The sequence below is a fragment of the Calonectris borealis genome, chromosome 12 (genome assembly GCF_964195595.1).
Source record: "Calonectris borealis chromosome 12, bCalBor7.hap1.2, whole genome shotgun sequence".
Taxonomy (NCBI): Eukaryota; Metazoa; Chordata; class Aves; order Procellariiformes; family Procellariidae; genus Calonectris; species Calonectris borealis.
In genome coordinates, this window is record NC_134323.1 from 5,294,665 (window position 1) to 5,315,260 (window position 20,596).

Below are 20,596 nucleotides of genomic sequence, written 5' to 3' on the forward strand. Positions count from 1 at the left end.
CAATATTAACTAAAATCTGCAAAAATACACTTCAGTCTTTCTAAACTATTTAGCTGACAAGCTATGGGAAAAGATAAAGATTTGCTGCACAGTATCTTCAGCTACAGAATGGGGATTGTAAAACAAAGCCCCAAAACCTCAGAAACATTCCAGCTCTGGGTGGAAAAAATGGAAGAGGACACGAGAAGCTCCTTTCTCCGATATATTAACTCTACCGTGGGTGAACTAATAAACAGAAATCTACCCAAAAGATACTTCTGATGAGATTATCAGGGGAATACCGAGTAGATGGCACTGCAGCAACAGTAACGCCACTGAGAAGAGCGCTGGCATCGGATGCGTGATGTGAACTTGACTTCCCCAGAGCGAGCTTTTCCTCTCCTTTGTGGCCTCTGTCCAACAGACCTAGAAACTGTCCATGAGAAAATCAGTGCGTCCCCTATTCCCACCAGAGAACGGCTGTGTGGGGCAGCCTCCATTCCATGTTTGTTTGATTTTTTAATTAAGAAACATCACTACTCTCTATAAAATGTAGGGGGTAGGGAAATCCCCCAGAGAAATACTGAATAAATAACACAGCATTTGCTGAAAGATGAAGTTTAATCCAATTTAACCTATAGGTCTACAAATTGTTCCCTTTCAGCCCTGTTTCTCAGATGCTGTTGTTTCCTGTTTTTAGAATAGTATGTATACAAGCAATGTATCCTGACTGTATGAGAAGCACGTTTATACATATTTATATACACATCCCTTCATACCGATACTTGCAAAAAATCCCATCAGTCCAAAAGAGACAGCATTTAGGAGGAAATTTTCAGCACCACAGACATGGATTTAGTTATATACTTTTCATGACCAGCAATGGGATGTGAGTTATTCCCTTTGTGCTGAGAATATTTGGCTTTGACTTCAAACAACGTAGAAATATATCAACCTCAATATAATTTATATTCTCTCAAAAGGAACCTAAAATGCTCTAAGCCTTTGCCGAGACATCTGATGTTCCAGTCCCCTCTGTTGCACTGTGTGATCAGCTGTTTTATTTCACTTGCGATCCTTGCTTTCTTATGATTTTTTCAGACAAAGAAACAAAATGTCTGCTATATGCTGAGTATAAACACAGCTGACTTGTTTTCCCCAAAGTATTGATTTTATGCACTTTTAAAATAACTATTTTCATTCTGTTTGCATAATCAGCTGGGGCATTGTTCCTCTACATTTGCAGAAACACAGATGGAATTGCTGATTTGGAGCCTTTGGAGAGATTTTACAGTATTCTCCAGAATCTAAGCTTCTATTAAAATAAGGTTTCAAGCACTTCTGGTTGTGAAGATAGCCTGGACAATGTAAATTGATGCATGGTTATCTTGTTGAGTCCACAACCAGACAGACAGACGCAATGGCATCAAGGGAGCTGTGAACTTCCCCCACTTATTTTATTGGGTGTTTACTTGGGGCCAGATGCTCCCCTCTGTTGTGCAGAACGGCGTTAAATGACTGAGAAAAAGAGAGGAAAAGGAAATGGAAATAAAAACCAACAAAGAGGAGAAAAGGAAATCTCCACAGCCTGCTTCCCAGGGGGCCACAGATGCCCTCCCTTGCCAGTGTTAGACTGCTGGAAGATTTGGGGCTGAGCCATGTGTATGGCACATTTGTCGAACAATACTGTGTTTTCCAGAAGAATGCCACCCAAAAAGTTCGTGATGCTTCCAGCATCATTTACTGTTCCACTTTATCTTTTGTACTCCTTTTATGTGGATGTCATATAGCCAAGGAAAAATGTAAACATAGGGTGGTTTTAGATGACACTGCAGGAGGATGGTCCTTCGTTGAATGCCCCCTCATTTAAAGTAAGCAACCCCCTCTTCCAAAGAACTTCAGGGTTTGCAGCTCTGCCCTTCCCCAAGGAAGCCAAAACATTTTCCTTGTTGAGTGTGCATTTTTCCATAAGATATCTTTTCACATTAATAAAAATCAACTGCTGTATGACAAATCCCTATTTGTTATATGTGGAAAGTAAAATCAAAAGAAACAGGAGGGAATGCAACTAACAGTAACCATATTACTTGATCCTTAAATCAGACTGGACAGAAATGGGCTCTATCTTTTCAGCATCAAAGCTATGTAATCCTTCCAGCCCGAGGCGCTTCCTGCGTCACTCCCGCGAGCTGCTCACACAACCCAGCCTCAAAATCCCACAACTTCCATCAGGACCAGAGCAAGGGTGACACAGAAGGGAACACTTGGGAGCAGAAGGGAACCGCAGACCTTAGGTATTTGTAGTAACGATTGTGCAAGAAGGACTCCGCATACGATTTCACACGGAACAGTCCTTTGTTGATGTAAGTTTATTAGGGGGAGTGATGCCAAATGGAGATCCTGCCCCAGGAACCATGGTGTCTAGCTGCTCTCAGGCTCTTACCGAAACGCAGCTCTCACTAGCGTTGGTCCATTTCAGGGAATTCGCGTGCTTCATTAGCCGAAAGGAAACCGCGATAGACTGATAGCAAGCACCGTATGGGAAAGCCAGACAACCACAAGACTAACTCTCTATCTGCAGACTGAAATTAAGATCTTGCTTATCACTATAACTTGTGATATAAATACGTATGTGTACATATATACATCTCTCTCTGTATACATAGATACATATATACTCACACACATATGAAAGAGGAGCTTACACCACATTTTCTATCAAGAGGTATGGTCTTGAACTCCTATGTGGCTTAGGGAATTAAAAAAAAAGGGTTTATTGTGCTGCAGAACTACATTGTCTTCCCTGTGTTGTGCACCTCGGCTGTAGCCTGCAACCAGAATGTTTATAACATATATTGGAACTAATACTATAAGAGCAATGCAATCCTATGGACTAAAACACAGTTTCCTTTGGGTCAACATGAGGTCAAACAGAAGCAGGAGGGAACAAATAATAGGGAAATGAGAAAACAGATACAAGAAAGGCAGAGAAGCTCAAAAAGAGGAAACAGAAGCTCAGGAATTAAGAAAGCAAGCCTCATGTAACTAATCACATTTCAATCACTGCAGAATTTCTCCATGGCTGCTGCTTTATTCAGTGATATTTTATGGATAAATCAGTATAAAAATATACCACCAAAAAAATTCCAGGGCTGGCAGAGAAATAGACTTGATGTCCCAGGAAATGCTACAGTATATCCAGGCACAAATAAAAATCATATGGCAACAATATGCTCAATATGCTTCTCCTCTACTTCTATAAGTGGAGTAAATCTTTCTGATTGCCAAACAAGACCTCAGAATGTTTTCTATTTACGCTTTGCATTTCAAATAACTGAAAGCATTATACAGAGATGTTAAATATCCTTTTCTACTTTAACTTGTAAATAATTACCATGGCCCAAATACAGTGCAAATAAACGCATTTCTTTACCTATTTTCAACTGCATTAAGGGAAGAAATTCTGTGTGAAAGTTCAGCATCACTATACCTCAAAATTTTGCAACTAATGTAATTCTGCAATATTTTTAATACCAACTAAAATTCCAGTACAGACTGAATGATGATTTAAAGTTATTAGACAGGAATACACTTTCCTTTATGGAATATGATTGCATTCAATCAATTTAAACACACAATAAACCACATGCACTTGATCATGCCCTACTTTCACAGACATTATTTCCACGAGTGCTTAAAAAAAGTGCAAGATCCCGACCTATAACATTCTATCAGTGGACTTGAAACCTCTCGGCACCATGAAGACTTATTCACCTAAGTGAATACACCAAAATGCTACTAGTAGGTAAAACCTAAAACATCTATTGCAACAAATGCATATAGCTCTTCATATTATTTTTCGTGGTATAAAGAATCTTTCTGACTGCAATATCAATGACTTTAAACCACAGACTAAGACTTTAGACCTTTCAGTGGTGCCAACTCACTTGTTTTATACGCTATGATATATAGTCCTGGCTTTGAGCTATCTCTCACTACTGATGCTTTTGATGCTTTGTTCTCTTTTTACTTTAGGATGGAAAATAACAAATAATGCTGAGTTCTCTTCTTACTCTTGAATTCTTCTGATGTCTACCTTCAGAACTCTTCTAACATCCAATTTATGTCATTCTTTTTCTTTCTTATGCTATGAATTTGAAATGAAAGAAGGTAACATAATATCATAAGATCTACGGACGACTGAAATGGCCTTCGGAGTAAACTTCAGAGTTATTCATAAAACTATCTTGCCTCAACAGAAAGTAAAAAATTGCTTTTCAATAGGTAATGCAACTACTCTTGAAATTCTTCTTGGATGAAGCTACTGCCATAGGGAACACTCTAATGATAATAAAGCATATGGTGCCAATGCCTTAAGAGCAGTTCAGATGGATTATTTTGTTAGTATTTGCAAGGCACAATTCAAATTCATTCTCAAACATTTCTCTTGACTAATTCTTTTTTATAAAATGGCTACAAAACCTGAAGTTTATTAATGGGAGAAGCTGACATCTGCTGTTCTGATTGCCCTGCAATGCTACTCTCATGTTATTCTGCCATATAATTCCTCTTAAAACATCACATCAGAATTCCAAAGACCTCCTACATTAGTTAATTAAGGGCTTGATTCAATCTTCTATCAGGTTTGAGCAAAACCCATAGTCACATATTTAAATCTCATTTAGCTCAGTGGAACTTTCAAATATATTTCAAGTTCAGCACAGGCTTAAAAGCTTCACTGCGTAGAGTCCCTAGAGATGATCTCTACATCACTGCTCAATGCACAGCCGTATACAAATACATGATTAACTGCAATTTTTCTTAAGAACTTGAGGTAGCCATCCTATCCCTACCCCAGTCCCTATCCTCTCCAGTCCCTGTACTGCACTGACCTGTCCTCTCTAACTCATTATGCAATGGGCATGAATCTTCCACGTGTTCTCTGAAGTAATGCAGGACTACAATAACGTACTAGCAGCACTTTTCAGGGATTTCTGCCAAGTAACCTATATAGTAGCCACACTGTCAGGTTCAAATTCTGTTGATAAGGGTGTAATTTTTTGAGCCCGAGGAAACGGAAATCTTCTCTTGTTGGGTGCCATAAGCTGTCCATCCCTCCGTACTTTGTGCAGACTCATGGGAAATCAAGATACATGTAATGAAAAGTATCCATTTCATTACTCTCACAAGAGACCTACTGTTTTGTCTTCCTTCGTTCTGCGTCTGCTAAAGAATGGTTATTTAAACTTTATGAAAAATGGATGGTCTTGGTCTTCCATGTGTTTTATTTTGTCTATGAATGTTGTATTTCAGACTCCATTTTTCCTAGTTTATTGCTTGCCAGCTGACCTATGTTAGTCATTCCTTTCAATGAAGTCCTGATGAAATTTCTTCTCTTCCTGTTACAAGAAACACTGCTTCCCTGAGCATGCAACAGACCTAATATCCCTCCTACTTAGTTTGCTTTTTCAAATAATATTGTGATTATATTAATCTCAAATGCAAAGTATGTGTTCACCTTTTTCTTTGCTGAAATATTATTGCTCCAACCTATCTTAAGGCCAAGGAATTAATGTAAACTTTAAGGGTTTTGGCAATAGCTACATAATCTTCCTCTTTTTGATGCAAACAATCAAGTAATCTTCTTTTTTCCTTCTTAAGTACTCCTGAGGAGTTATTAATTTGTAGTTTGCACTTCTTGGATATGTGCAGTTCTACAGGGAAATTTCACACGCTCTCCTGTTTATGAAATGCCAATAAGAGCATCTGGGGAAGTTAATGACATTCCTCAGCAAGACGAAAAGCCCATTTTCTTAGACCTTCTCCTACAGAGTTTGTCCTTTCCACTTTCACGTTAGCTTTTCTAGCACTTCACCACTATTGAGCACGTAGAACGCTGCTGCCTGCCCAAACAGGGACAGGCCTGGGCTAGCTACTTTCTGTTAACAGATATCAATTTGATCTCTCTTTTCCAAGCCTTAATGACTTTACCAGGCTGAGTTTACTTGATGTTGGCTTGACTGTCTAGCCAGAGTGAAACACTGGTGAAATCACACCTTAATTGCAGGTTCTTTTCAAGTCCTCCAGGACTGCTCCATGCACTTCCCCTTTTTTTTCCTCCTGACAAGATATTGGAAAAATACTGTTGATTTATATTTGTCTCATAATTTAAACCCAGTACCAATCTTCTAGAGATATTTGTCACCTTTCTAATTGGAAGATTTAGAATACCTTCAAGAGAACACCTTTGCATTATGAAAACTCTGGGGCTTAAAAAATCTTGTTTGCCAGTCTGCCTTTTGTATTTTTTACTCGGAAACAACGAAAGGTGTTATTCTCTGCACCTCTGGATTTTGGGAATTAAATAATCTTCTACCAATGTAAAAAATCCTCTTGGTAGAAGTCAGCTAGCACTGTGCCAGGAAGCTTTTATCAGTGTTCAGACCCATTTTTTTCTCAACTTGCTCCAGAACGCACACAAAAAAGAACAGTATCCATCTTTGCATACAGCCAGACCTCTTAGAGATCTTAACGTCTGGCACTATGCTGTGGTATTAACTTGTAACAGACTGAAGAACTCTGTGGCCCAATAATGTTGATTTGAATTCTGGAAATTATAAAGACTGTTAGAGTGCTACTATCATGACAAAGGAAATAGAGTGATCCGGGTATCTACAGGCCCTGTAGCATATCATTAGGCAACAGAAAAGCTAGTACAGGATTCATTTAACAGATAAAGACGAATATATAAAGCATGCCAATCAGTATGTTTTTTCTGGAAAACAAATCTTGTTGGACAAACCCTTCAAGCTGACAAGTTCAGTTACTAGAAGAAACTAATGGAGGAATAGGATGAATTGATTTACGCTAGCTAGTGAATGATTTTTTTTTTTCCCAAGTAGCACTGAACGTCAACAGAACATACACCACAAGTAAGTAATGGCTATCAAGTAACATAATGATAAACATCAATGGGGAATCACTACTGAATGGTGACCCTCACAAGGGATTCCTCCAGAGACCAATACGGTGGCCAGTATTAGTCACATTTTCATCAGTATTTTGAAAGTAAATGGCCGTGATCAGCTACTTGACAATTTTTGCAGATAGCACAGAGACTGATATGATTGAAAAATGTGTGGACGGGACTTAGCTCTGCCAGGTTACTTAACGATCAGGATCAAATCTGTTACAGAACTATATGCAATGATAGGGAGAAGGATGACTGGAAAATTGATGAGTTTGTGCTCAAAACCACTGCATCTGAAAAAAATGTAGGTATTACGCTGGACAACTCAAAATGAATTCCTAGTATAGTACCTAATCCTTCTGTATTTCACTACGTAGACAAATATGACAGTAACACGGAATAACCTTGTTTCCAGCTTTTTAGAAGTTCGTTGAAGACAGCAGAGAAAAGAGACTGTGGAGACAGGTGGAAAATACACAATAATGATTAACTCAATTTGCTTCACTTATCAGATTTAAAACTGATAGATTGAAGGAAAATATCTTGTATGAAAGAGCTCTCTTGTCTAGCAGAGGAAGCTGGAATTTGACAAAGAACCCAGAGAAATTCAAATATGCCTGTTTTTTCACACTGAAGTCAATCACACACTGGGACAAATTATTAAAGGAACAGAATATTCTTCATTTCAAATCAAGGAAAGATTCCTGCCTGGAAACCATGCAGTTACACAGCTAGCACAGGGATAAAAGGATAAAATCTAGTAACTTGTGATAGAAGTCAAAACAGCTGACAAAAATCCTAAATACAATGATGCTCAAACTTTTACACAACCATTCTTTAACGAGCTTACTTTGAGTAAGACTTTAAAAACTCCTGGTAATACATCTTGCTTTAAAATTATACATTCTAATTGGAATGGATACGCCAGGAGAATGAAAGAAGACAGAAGACTTCTATTGCCAAAGTCCCAAAAGTATCAGCTTAGCCTTTGAACCCAATACCACTATGGAGAGAAAAACCCTGATGCAGGGAATAAAAACCTTTAGAAGCATCCGTATTCTCCATTCTCTTGCGCTTGTTATACACAGGTATAAGTCTAACTTTTTAATATACATAGGTTTAACTGAAAAGAGAATTGGCCAAAAGGCATGTACACACACAAACATTTAATTAATATTACAATTTGTCATGTAGTTTACGAAAAATATTCGAGATACAAAAATGTAAGTAAACAGCATGTTTATCATTTCATGTACTTCATTCCTGTTAAAGCATCCTGGAATCACCAAAACATACAAGGTCACACTGAATCAAAGGACATCATCTGCTTGTTCAAAATGTCATTATGGAAGAATCTGGAAAAAGCAGCTGTATTACAAGTCACTTTTCCAGCTCTCTCAAACAAACTATTAATGGAGAAAGTCAGTCCTTTACAGTGCATTACAGGACCAAGGTCACCTGGGAAACCATAAGGCCTCACTGGCTACCCACAAGACCAACTTGATTAGTCCCAATAACCTCCTGCCCTTGCCAAGGGACTGATGGAAAGTCAAGTTTTTCAGCAGACTGCTAACTTGATATTCATGCTTTTTAGATGCAGAGTTATACCTGCTAAAGTGTCTGAGATTCATCTGAAGCACCTCGTTTCAATTACTGTACAGTGTTCATTACTGTCTATTGGCACTACCGTGAGCATTATAAATATGTTGATAATCACAAATTCTCTAAATACAAAGACAGTATAAACTCAAAGTTTATGTCAAGACTCACGTCTGCTAAAGAAGAATATGACTTTGGTATAGTAACTTTTAATTGTCTTGTTCCTTTTGACTGCCATAAATCAGGTGATAGGAACCCATCACCAGGAAGTAAGTTTTATGGAAATAACCTGGAACCACATGCCAGACACTTTTAAGCACTCTCTTTAAAATACAAATAGACTAAAACCATGCTTTCAATATGTGCACGAATTATGAACTCTCTGTGTTTTCCCTGTACAGAATCCTTCATCAGATTCCCATAAAAGCAAGCAGTCTGACCTATTAAAACATAACCAGCTCACTACAATAAACATATTACATATATAACATGAAATGTGTGAGAACCTGGTGCAATTTCCTTCTATATCTTTATTATGTTTGAGTAACCAGCTACATTAGAACGCTGGAGAACGTTTCACTGCATCAACGACAGGTTATGTTAAACTTGTGGATTGGGGAACCTCAGAAAATAAAGTGATATGGAAGAGGGGGGGAGGGAATCTCTAGGTTGTAACCATTTCTTCCACACATATATATGTGGTTTCAGAGTCTCTGTATTACATCCCGCATACTGGCGAATGAACAGGACTAGGTTCTTTCTGCATCTGCCATAAGCCCTTTGAAGAGATCATGTTTGTTTGTAATGAATCTATGAAAAGTCCTGTGATTTTCCTCCTATGATGGTCATAGTAAAAATATGGTATTTTTACCATCATTTGCTCAGTAGAATTCTGCAAATATGGGCATACTCAATGAATAAATTGGTGTGTTTTATTTTACGATTTTTCTTTTTGTTATTTGCAAGAAAGAAGCAAATTCTGAATAATAGTGAGAGAGCACACACACCCTTTTATGGACTTTCTGTGTAACTCCTGAATCTGTCCCCAAATTTGAGTAGGACCTGGGGCATTTAATCTAACTTTATGTGCTGCCGTATTCTGAGCTGTAAAGAATAAACCAGAGTTCCATACCAAAAACTGATGAGAGGCTGTTAGTTATGTTTAATTTTTGGCTTTCTGTTTTTTAAAGTTGTCTCCACTTTAAAATGTTCAGCTGGATACACCTGTAAAGATAACCAAGCTGTGAGTTCAGACAATGAGAACCAATATTAGGAGGGACCTGAAAATGCCATTTATACTACTTATGGAGTTTATAAGCATTTTCTCTGTAATGCTTAAAGCTGTCACCTGAAAGTAAATGCAGTTTTATAAATTACTATAAAATTGTTTTATTTAAAGCCCTATACATTTAATTTAAAGTTCTAATTCTATACAAATAAGTGCACTTAATTCAGCATTATCCTAAAACAGTGGAGAATTTAGATAGCTCTTCATTTTGGTAATTTTAAAATTTTATTTGTGTGAATTAGTAATTATAATACAAATCTTCAAATATGCGTGTATATAATAGGAATAATTCCCCTTAATTTCATTATTACTATGGCTATAGAAAGTGCTTTTCTTTGACTAAGGCTAGAATAACCAAAGTCGTACATACTATTTGCTCTAATTCTCTGCGAAGTTGAAATGAAGTAACAACTTTAATTCTCTATGCCTTTTTAGTAACTTGTTCTACTTCCAAGACAGCTTTCTTGCATTTTTCTCCATAGCATTTCATTTGGTTTCAGTTACGAAATTCCTTAAAACCTCTACATCTACCTTCAAATATACTAAATTTAAAACGAAGACCTCATGTTGTAATAAAAATATATCAACTGCTTCAGTATATGGTATTTACCTGTAAGCTCATCTCCTTATAGTGCATATTTAACTACTTCCTATGCCCTCATCACTGCTCCATCCGAACACTTCACACCTCCCTTCTGGTGTCATGACAATGTGCTCTCAATGCATGGGAAATTAGTGCTTGAACTAGTCAAGAACGGAATTAACTTCACTGATCTTAGTATGGTGCCTAATCCACTGGCCAAGCTTCCTTCCCATCAGACTACCACTACCTCCTCCTTCTCACCATTCAATTATCTCTCTTACTTTGGCAATAACAGGCCATGCACTTTCAAATCAGAATCCACCCCTACAAAGGATGCCATAGGAAAGAAAAAAGCACAATGAAAAGCTAAAGGAAATAAAAGATTACAGGTGTGCTTAGCATACCTGCAAAAGTTCCAGAAATGTAATTCTGTGATGAAACGATTTTAAAACACTTCCTTCAAAGTTCAGGAAGTGCTGTGTCAGTTAATGCCCCTTCATCCACTCCTTCATAGATGACAACTGGTTTGAGGAAAGAAACAAGTGTTTTTCATCAGTAATCTTCATCTGATCATCACTATACAGGAATCTGCTCTCTACTTTTCCACAAAAATAAAAGTTACGACAAATGTATCTTTAAGACGTTTTCTTCATTAATTTTCAGCAATCTCTCACTACTTAGGAGCTGCTAGAACCCTCTGTTCTCTAGAGATTTAATGCCAGAAGGTGCTCAACATTCAGTTCTCAGTGATGCAAATGGGAGTTGACGGCTCTCAGCAGCTCACCGCATTAGACAGTAGGGATTGCTCACAAAAAGAATGACAGTCATACCTGAAAAATGTTAAGCAAGGCCCTAACAACTCAGTTACTGCCTGGCGTGCACCCAGAATTGGACAACAAAGTGATGAAGACAAAGTAAGCATCACATTTTATGCTTACTTAAAAAGCATTGCATTTAAAAAAAAAAAAAAAAGCTATGCATTTTATGCTTACTTAAAAAGTATTGCATTTTAAAGCTATGCTTATTTTAAATCATTTATATTGTTTCCACTTACCCACAATCTATGAGAATGAGCGCAGCAATACCAAATTGTCTATTAGAGTTAAGTACAGGCATAGTTTCTGTTCATAGCACGATGCAAAGAATGTTTACAACAATTACCTATTCATCTTAAATTCAAATATAGCAGTCTAAAGTATTTCTGAGAATTTCTCACATTATAATATTTTAAGTATATGAATTTCTATTTAATATTTGCCATTATACCTTATATTTGCATTAAAAGAGTCTTATTTCCTCATTAAAAAGATCCACTGGGAAGTGTGCTCATTCTACAGCTAGTATATAATTATATTTCAGATTTAAACTTCTTAGATGGAAGAAGATGCATAGTCCAAGTCTCATACCAGTTCTACACTGCCTTAATCAAATTGATTTATCTTCAACCTTTTATATCAGTTTTACACTAGCATAATTGAATTGCGTTCAATGGTTATTCTTATTTACACCTAAATAAGGAATCAAGCCCATGGCATTTCTTTTCATGACTCAAATACATTGTCCAAGGATCCAGTAAAGTTACATACTTCCAATTCCATGCGTGTGTTTATGCAGATACGTAACACACGCTTTAAACAGTCACGCAAGTGACAAGAACTGATGCCCTTTAATCTGGGTTGGTTTGTTTCCCTCGAAAGGCAAGGACGTTTGGACTGTTTAATGCAGTCACATCAGAGTACAGCATGATCGCTACTTGTAAGAAATTTCAATTAGTTATTCTTTGCTTTCAGGTACTGTAGCCACTAAAGCAATTTAACTTTAATTCCATCTGACTTCAATTGTGTTCAAATTATAGTAAAAAGGAAGAAGACAACAAGCTGTAAATATGAAAAGAGACAGAAAATCATTGAGAATCATGCCTTTATGAATATTTGATGAAGAAAGGTTAGATCAACTGCTGGTAAATTACAAGAAATTATGTCCATCATGTGACTCTGTCAGCAAAGGTTAATACAAATAGGTTTGGATTTAGTTGAGATGACAACGAGGATTAAAAAAGATTTGTCCTGTCCTCGCTGCAATTAGTTTTTCTCCTATTATTATTGTATTGGAGTTTATCGTTAGGATTACGGTAACAGAACTACTGCTCAATGAAATCATTTTGTTTTTCATAATACTGTGGCAGTTTTGCAATAAATTTTTCATCTCTACTAATCTAGCTCTTTATTGTGCATTTGCTGAAGCAGAGATACAATCATTAACCCATTTCTTGCTGTAATAGGTCTTACTTTGGCTGACGGGAATTTTGGGCGCCGTCTCGTGGGCTGCAACAAGGCTCACAGGCTGCCCTACCACCGTTCTCCATTATGGCGGCAAGGGAGGAGCTGTGGGTTAGGTGGGACGTCACATAAGGCCCTTTAGACAAAACTAGCCACGACATCTGATCTTGTCTGCAGTAACAGCTCTTCCGCGATCGTGGTGATGGAAAATGGGAAATCTGGAAGTTGTTACTGCACACGCGTGCGCACCAGTAAAAAGGAAGAGGTCTTGAAAATCACACCCTTCCTCTCACATTGTAACTGCTTCAAAGCACAAGCTAAAGTAATTGAAAACTTGATAATATTTTCCATAGTAAAAATTCGTTCATAGAACAACTATCAAAGAGCTATGCAATAGAAATCAGAAGCTTAAGTGAAGTTAGGTTTTCTTCCAAGACGCATTTCAAATTTTAACTTCTAAGTTCAAATGTTACATTTGTTCCTGTTCTGACAAACTGCTTTAAATACACAATTTTGCTATCCTGGAGTCCATATTTTCTTTGCTCACTTTTGAGTTTGAAAATACACTTTTAAGAATGCATGTTGTAAGCGAAGCAGAAATTCAATTTAGTCTGTTTTTATGTCTGATGAAAATAAAACTTTTTCTGTAATCTCTTCTGATAAAAAACAAATTAAAACTCTAGAAGTACATAGTGTATTAGCAGGGGTACACAGAACTGCTAGAAAGTGTTAAAAGTGACTGGCAAATGACTAATTGGAATTGGCATGCGCAGCACAACTGATGGCAAGCAGTCATACTTTGGTGGTGTCCACTGAGAGTTACTTCTGCAGTTACATATTCTTCTTCCACACTTAACGCCACATGAAAAAAGGAAATTTAACACATCAGGAAGCTGGCTAGATTATCAGAACATCTAATCAATACCATTGACAATAATTCTGTCTAAAAGCATTGGGGCAACCCTAAGCAAGATACAGAAAGAGACATTCAGGGTCTTTGCCAATATATTACCTTTGACCCAGTGCTTCCACTCCGTGCCCAAGAGGCAACGTGGCTTCCTTTCCCGAGCTCTTCCACCTAACTGCTTTCCAGCTGCCTAGTTTAATAAAATGCACCCTTCACGGTAGCTTTGACCCAGCTAAAACCAAAACAAATAAAAACCCAAAAACCCCACTTGTGCCACAGCTTCTGAGGCATGAGCAGCAGTGATTCAGGTCATGCCTGCTGCAGTCATCTTATCAGTTGCATAGATTGGACTTGTGTAAATCTCAGCAACGTGCTCAACATTACGGGACTCAGTGGGATACAAATGGCTTCTTCATGTACTAGGCTTGCTCACAGAGATTTGAGTTACCTGTGGAGCAACTTTCCCACTCTCTGACATACACCTGGTGGTCCTGAAAGACATCATGACAAATTTCCACTCGCCAGATTTAATGCTCTAAAAAGCACCCGGATTTTATTGCTCAGGTTGAAGTTAACTCTGAAAGACAGAAGACAGGGATGCATATGTCTCAAAATACCTCAGGTAGCATTAGAGAAATGACATGCAATGGAAAAAACATTAAATTCATAGTATATGCAACATATCAAGTTTGACTGTTGTTCCCACTTACTGGTAATGGCCATCTATCTTAAAAAAAAAACCAAAAGAAAAAAGAAAAAAATAAAAAAGTGATCAGCCCATTCTGAAAAGAAAATCTCAAAGCACAAATGTACTACACAGGAGTCACGGATCAGTACATAAACTTTTAAACGTGTGGCTGCTATAAAAAAATCAGAAAGGAGTACAACAAGGAGAGTCATAGCTATTAGCTAAAATATGCACATAACCGCTAGAAAAAGAATTGCACATCACAGGGCAGGAAAAATGATTTTGTCATGTTACCTCTGACTTGATTGTGTGTTTAGCCCTGAGACCGGGCAGCCTGTGGGAATAATTCTTCTATGTACCATAGCGAGGCAATCCAAGGAGCACAGGTTATTTTAAGGACATGATCCACACTCCACAGCTGCATCAGTCCCTGAATTTTGTAACTTTTAAATAAAATGGTGATTATTACTTTATGATTGCCCAAACTGTCACTTTTTCAAAGACTACCAAATGAGTCCCCAGAGACACAGTCCTTTAACTTAAGAATATCTTTTTACAGTGATATCAAAGTAAAAAAAACAACACCTGAGGCCCTCGGCTTTAAAGACAACATAATGAGATCAGAGATCCTGCCTGCAAAAAAATTAACTTATGGCTGATTAATGAAAGTAACCTTAAATAGTAGGCATATTGCCAAGAATAGGATACTGTAACAAATGGGTAGGAAATAACAGGCAGCTTTCAAGGGGCTCAAGCACAGCAGCCTAGAAGAGAAATTTGAGCAGGATACTGCTTTCAAATTTGATCCCAGATTCTTGGAATGACCAAATAAGTCATATCTGCTATAAAGTCCTCTATAAATTCCCCCCTTCCATGTACCCTATAATAATGTAGATAATGGAGTTAATTAATTGTTGGTGAAAAAAGAGTTACTATATATGATCCATAATAAAAATTTTGCTTGTTGTTATAGGAATTACCAGGGATAAAAAAAACCTGCTAGGCCCTATGTACCCTAAAGGTCCTCAGCTGCACTCATAATTTGCCCCATTTTATGTCAGCAATACGTTTTGTCTATTGATGTAATTCATATTAAGTATCTTAAGACTCATTCAATTACTATTGCTCCCTCTCCTCTTTGGTTGGCATAAGATCAAGGCCTGAAAGAATGAGCTTCCAAAAGACACTTAGCTGGTCATTTTGACCTTTTTGCTACCTCTTCTGGCCTCGAATATGCTCGATTTCCTGTTATACACTCGCTTCTTTACCAACCTCCCACAGTTCCTCATTACATTTTAGCACATCAATCATTCTCTGGTCCACCCAAAAAATATACCTTAATATTTGATTCCATAGGATTGCTCAATTTCCTTCACCATAAGTGCAGAGGCCTCTTCACAGATGTAAAACAACAGGTTTTTTTGTTTTCTTTTTAATTAGCTTTGCACAGCTTCAGCTTGTTTTACCTCGGTAATTGAAACTAAAAATTCTCAACAGATAAAAGTGAGAGGCAAACACACATTGTTGCTTGGACTGTGCCTTATTTTCTTCTCCTTAAGTTGTTATTAGTAAGTAATTCTTCTAGGTACATAAACTATATAGCATGATTATCATTGCAAACTGTCTGTAAGCTTGTCTGCATGCTTATGTTGCCTTACATGATAAAACCAGTTTCATTTTTACTGATCTGGATGACATTTTTCTTGCCATTTTTGCCTGCCTTCATCTGTCTAAAATAACATCATCATAAGCTGTCCAAAAGCTCATGGAGGTAATTTGTATTGCTTTTTCCAAGCCCCACACTGAATGAAATAACAAAAATACTTTATTCATAGTAGACATGGCTTTTTTTAATAGGCTTGCCAACATTTTCTTATTATTTCTGCCAACTAGTAAGCAAGCTTATAGATTAGTATCAAAGATAGAATGCTTTGTTGTACCTGAGCACTTTCAGTGCCTCTTGGATTCCTTCATTATTTGCTCAGTTGTCTAGAAAGTGGGGTTTTGGTCACCTGTAATAATCTCAGCATCAGGCAGCTCATTAAAGCATCATTTTTGTCTTTCTATAACTAGCCTTTAACTTCTATAATTAAGGTTTTTGTCTTCATCCTTTTTGCACTTTTTGTATGGTATACAAACACAGTCTGTTGTAGAGTATTTGTTACAAAATTATTTTCTCTGTCTGGCTGTATCTCTCAGGCAGGGTACATTAGTATTTAATTTGTCGTTTTCATGTTTCTCACCACGATGCTGATGCTTCCGAAGTTCTGAAGACTTACAACCATTACTGAATGCTCGTCCTCAGCTGCTTCCCCCGGTCTGCATCACGCCATGTTTTGTTCTTCATTGTTGCAGTTACTCTCTTTTACCTCTTTTTATCTCTGATTATCTACCACTCGCTCTTTTTAATCTTCAGACAATAATTTCTCAAACCTGTTCTTAATTGCTAGCCAACGTTCTTGTCTGTACTTTATATTCACCGAAGAGTTTATTCTGAATCTGTTTCACTCAGCACTTTACTTTCACCAAGGAAAAAGGACTGGAAACACTACATACTTCGAGCTTATGCTGATCAGACATCCTCGCTAAATTGAGGGAATGACAGGAGAAACGTTACATGCAAACATCACTGTCTTGCAAGATAGAAAACGGCTGGGAAAGAGGCCACTGTATTAGCAAAGCTACTCTCTTTTACAGTGGAGGAGAGACTCCACTGTAGGAAATGGTAAGTGACACTATATACTCAGCAGTTACTAGTTTTGTGATCATCAGTGAACAGATTTGCTTTTGGGGAATAAAAGGAAAACATCACATCAAAATACACATTCTGCTAAAGAATGAGCAAAATGAAATATGGTATAAATTTAAAGAAGAAGTTAAATTGATACATGATAGTTTTCCAAAGTAGAATGTTCAAATTGACCTGTATGATGGTGATGCTAATACAGAAAAAGAAACAGTGCAAAACCAACATCAACAAGCCAGTTAAAAAAAAAAATTTCATCAAATATAAGGTATGCTTATGAAGAATGTTACATATTTACATTACGAATAGTCGAAAGGTATTATATATGTGCAGAAGGGGGTTAATGTCAATCAGATTAACCATACACTTATCATTTCAAGACACTATAGTAATATTGATTACTGCAAAAATCTAGCAGATTAACTGCAGTTCAGATTGCTGTCGTCTAGGAAGATGGCAACATGTAGATTTTCCACAACAAACAGCTGAACAGACAAGCTGCCTAGACCATTTATACCTATACATTAAGATACTGGGTCATGCTGTCTTTTAAAAGCTGGTATTTCTTTTCCCCCTCAAATATAGTGAAAGAACAATTACAGAAAGATTTTTTGAGGGAAGATTAAAGATTAAAATATAGTCAAGACATTTTACTTAGGCATACTGAAGTATTTTATCGAACCTGCACCTCAATAAACTGTTCACTCAATCCCCAAAAATTTTGTATACACTGGCTCTGACTCAACCAAGTCATTCAACATGCACTCATCTTCAGCCATGGGTCTCAACAGAATTACTGATTCTCTTACAGAGAGATCCATATAGCTTGAGTAAGTACACCCAGAATGTTTAGCGATCTGTGGAATGAAACACATATGTAATATTGACATGAATGTATACATAGAACAATTATTGAGTTCTGTAGGAGGTGGCTAGAAGCTCTAGTTGCTGCCTGAAATCAGTAAAATTATCCATCGCAACAGAAACTGCTAAAAATCTGTATGTTGTTAGAAATGGATTTTCCAGAAATAGAATGAAATCATTTCAATATGACCAGGTGAGGACAGTAATTTCAATTGTCTGAAGGAATGGACAATGTGTTATTCTACAAATCAGCTGGCTTTATCAGTGGCTGTCAGAAGAACTCAAGAGTTTGATATTATCCGGGGGGTTATGTTCATCTCTCAAAACTGCTCATGTGTGGCTTTGTATTTGATAGTTCAAAAAGAAACCAGGCAACCATACATTGGTTTTCATGCACTTCCTCTAAAGCTAACGCTGGACACATGAATCTGATACAGTTTGTAATACTACGACATGCTTTTTCTCGTCAATCTTATATTAGCTTCAGTGCTTAACGTCCTGTGTAAATGTATACTGCGCACTTCTGTAAGAGCATATACTACATGCCACATCCTATGAAAACTAGTGAAGTTAACATGAATAAAGTGATCAAGATGAGCAATGTTATACCATACCTCTTTTGTGTAACTAATCTCTATTTTAAGGAAAAAAAAAAGTTTCATCCCTCATATTAAATAAACCCATTCAGAACTGTACCTAACAAAACTCCTACTCCAGGTCTGTGGAACATCGAATCTAGACTGATGTAAAATATACATTGGCAGGCTCTTAATAGTGATTATTGTAAGTGAGGTCATGCTGCAAACTATATGGATGCAATGTAGTATTGCTATTATTTTAATCTTTCAAATATGAAAACTTTAAAGTGCTAGTTAAAACTTGGCGTGAATATGGCTATACATCACTTTTATGCTCCTGTAAGACTAATGATTTAATTGCATTTCACCTACACAGAACCTAATTAAGACACTGAACAACCAAATGTTTTGTGCATGTGACCAAATGCAGGATTTGTCTGATATAGGCACCTACAACCAACCATTGCAGGAAAAAAGATCATCCCAGGTTGAATGGACACCTAGAAAGTGTACCATAGAGGTTTATAGTAGGACTTCTCATTTAATGGCTTCATCAATGATCTGGAGCAGGTAAAGGACTGCATGCTCATCAAGTTGGTAGATGACATCAAACTGTGGGGGAACATGACTACTAGTCAATGGGCTCAAGGCTAGGGCTCTCATACAGATTGGAGGAATGGGTCAACAGAAACTTCATAAAATTCAACACAGAGAAATGCAAAGACCTGCACGTGGGAAGGAATATATAGGATATAGGGCTTGCTGGGGTATAGCTCTGCTAAAAAGGACCTGGAGGTCTTGGTAGCCAGCAAGCTGCACATGAGTGCATGGAAGCATGGCCAGCAAATCAAGGGAAGTAATCTTCCCCCTCTACTCAACAATTTTATATCACATCTAGATACCGTGTCCAGTTTGACATCTTCCAATACAAGACAGTTGTTGATCAACTGAAGCAAGTTCAGCAGAGGGCTGCTAAGATGGTTGGAGGCTGGAGCACCTGCCTTGTGAGAAAAGTCTGAGGGCATGGGGCTTGTTCAGCCTGGAGAAGTAGCAGCTTTAGAGGGACTTGACTTCCTAGTATCTATGAGGATAGATATCTATGAGCAAGAAAATGTCAGAGTCAGGCTCTTCAGAGTGCTGCACAGGAGGAAGACAAGAGAGAACAGACATAAACTGAAACAAGAGAGATTCTGACCAGATATAAGAAAAAACTTTCTTCCCATGAGGGCAGCCAAGTAGTGGAACAGGTTGCCCAGAGAAGTTGTGCAGTCTCCATACTTGGAGGTTTTCAAGCTCTGACTGGTTAAAGCCCTGAGCAATCTGATCTGACCTCACTGATTGTAACGCTTCGAGCAGGAGGCTGGCCTAGAGTACTCCTGAAGTCCCTTCCAACCTCACTTACCCTATAAACTTGTGAAGTTTTTGACCTCATTTTATTAAAGATATTTTAAATGCAGATTGTCTGTCTCTTTTCAGAGATGTAATCTAGCATCTGCTTCCACAATAATAGACAACTGAAACCTTCTGATGTTGCAGCTAAAAATGTTGACTTACTTCCAACTTCCCAAAGCAGGATGGGCAAGAAAGAAAGAAGAAAAACCAAACCTTTATTGACATAAACCAAGACAGAGTGGCTTAAGGTTTCCCAAGTATTAACACTATAATTAGGAAACAAGAGTTTTTGTTCCAACTCTGGGTTTCTCACAACATCCTGCCTTAACAGGATCTCTTGGAATTTGTGACTACTCTAAGCACAAATTGTTCTTCCAAAGAGATGTTGACTTTTGTGGTCTATTAAGCAAGCAATACAAAATTGTACAGTGACGCAAGTGCTTCAGGCTAAGCTGTACATAAATCAGCTCCTTTTCCCTAGGGATTTTGTAAAAGTATAGACAAGATTAAAAGTAAACTTCAGTGTTTTAGCAATAAGTGGTCAAGAAACAAAAGCAATTCATACAAGTTTGCTCATTGTTGCACTTGCAGGTGAAAAGATATCTGCTGCCTACAGAGATGGGGTAGTTGCAAGGGGAAAAATACAGACAGTCCGGTCTTTTGGGGTGAGTAAAAATCAACATGCATTTCCATGCCTTTGGATCCTTCTTCCAGAGTAAGTAT

At 37.5% G+C, this 20,596-nt stretch overlaps 1 protein-coding gene across 5 annotated transcripts in view; it reads right to left on the bottom strand.

The window, feature by feature from the left end:
* The window catches only part of FTO (FTO alpha-ketoglutarate dependent dioxygenase), a 258,747-nt gene that overhangs the window by 15,686 nt on the left and 222,465 nt on the right, over window positions 1-20,596 (bottom strand). Inside the window, exon 10 of one of the 5 annotated variants that reach the window (XR_012675371.1) lies at window positions 14,054-14,182. The exons of the other annotated variants lie outside the window; for them this stretch is intronic. The gene's annotated coding sequence lies outside the window, so the exon portion shown is untranslated. The remainder of the gene's footprint in view (window positions 1-14,053; window positions 14,183-20,596) is intronic. 5 annotated transcript variants of the gene reach the window in all.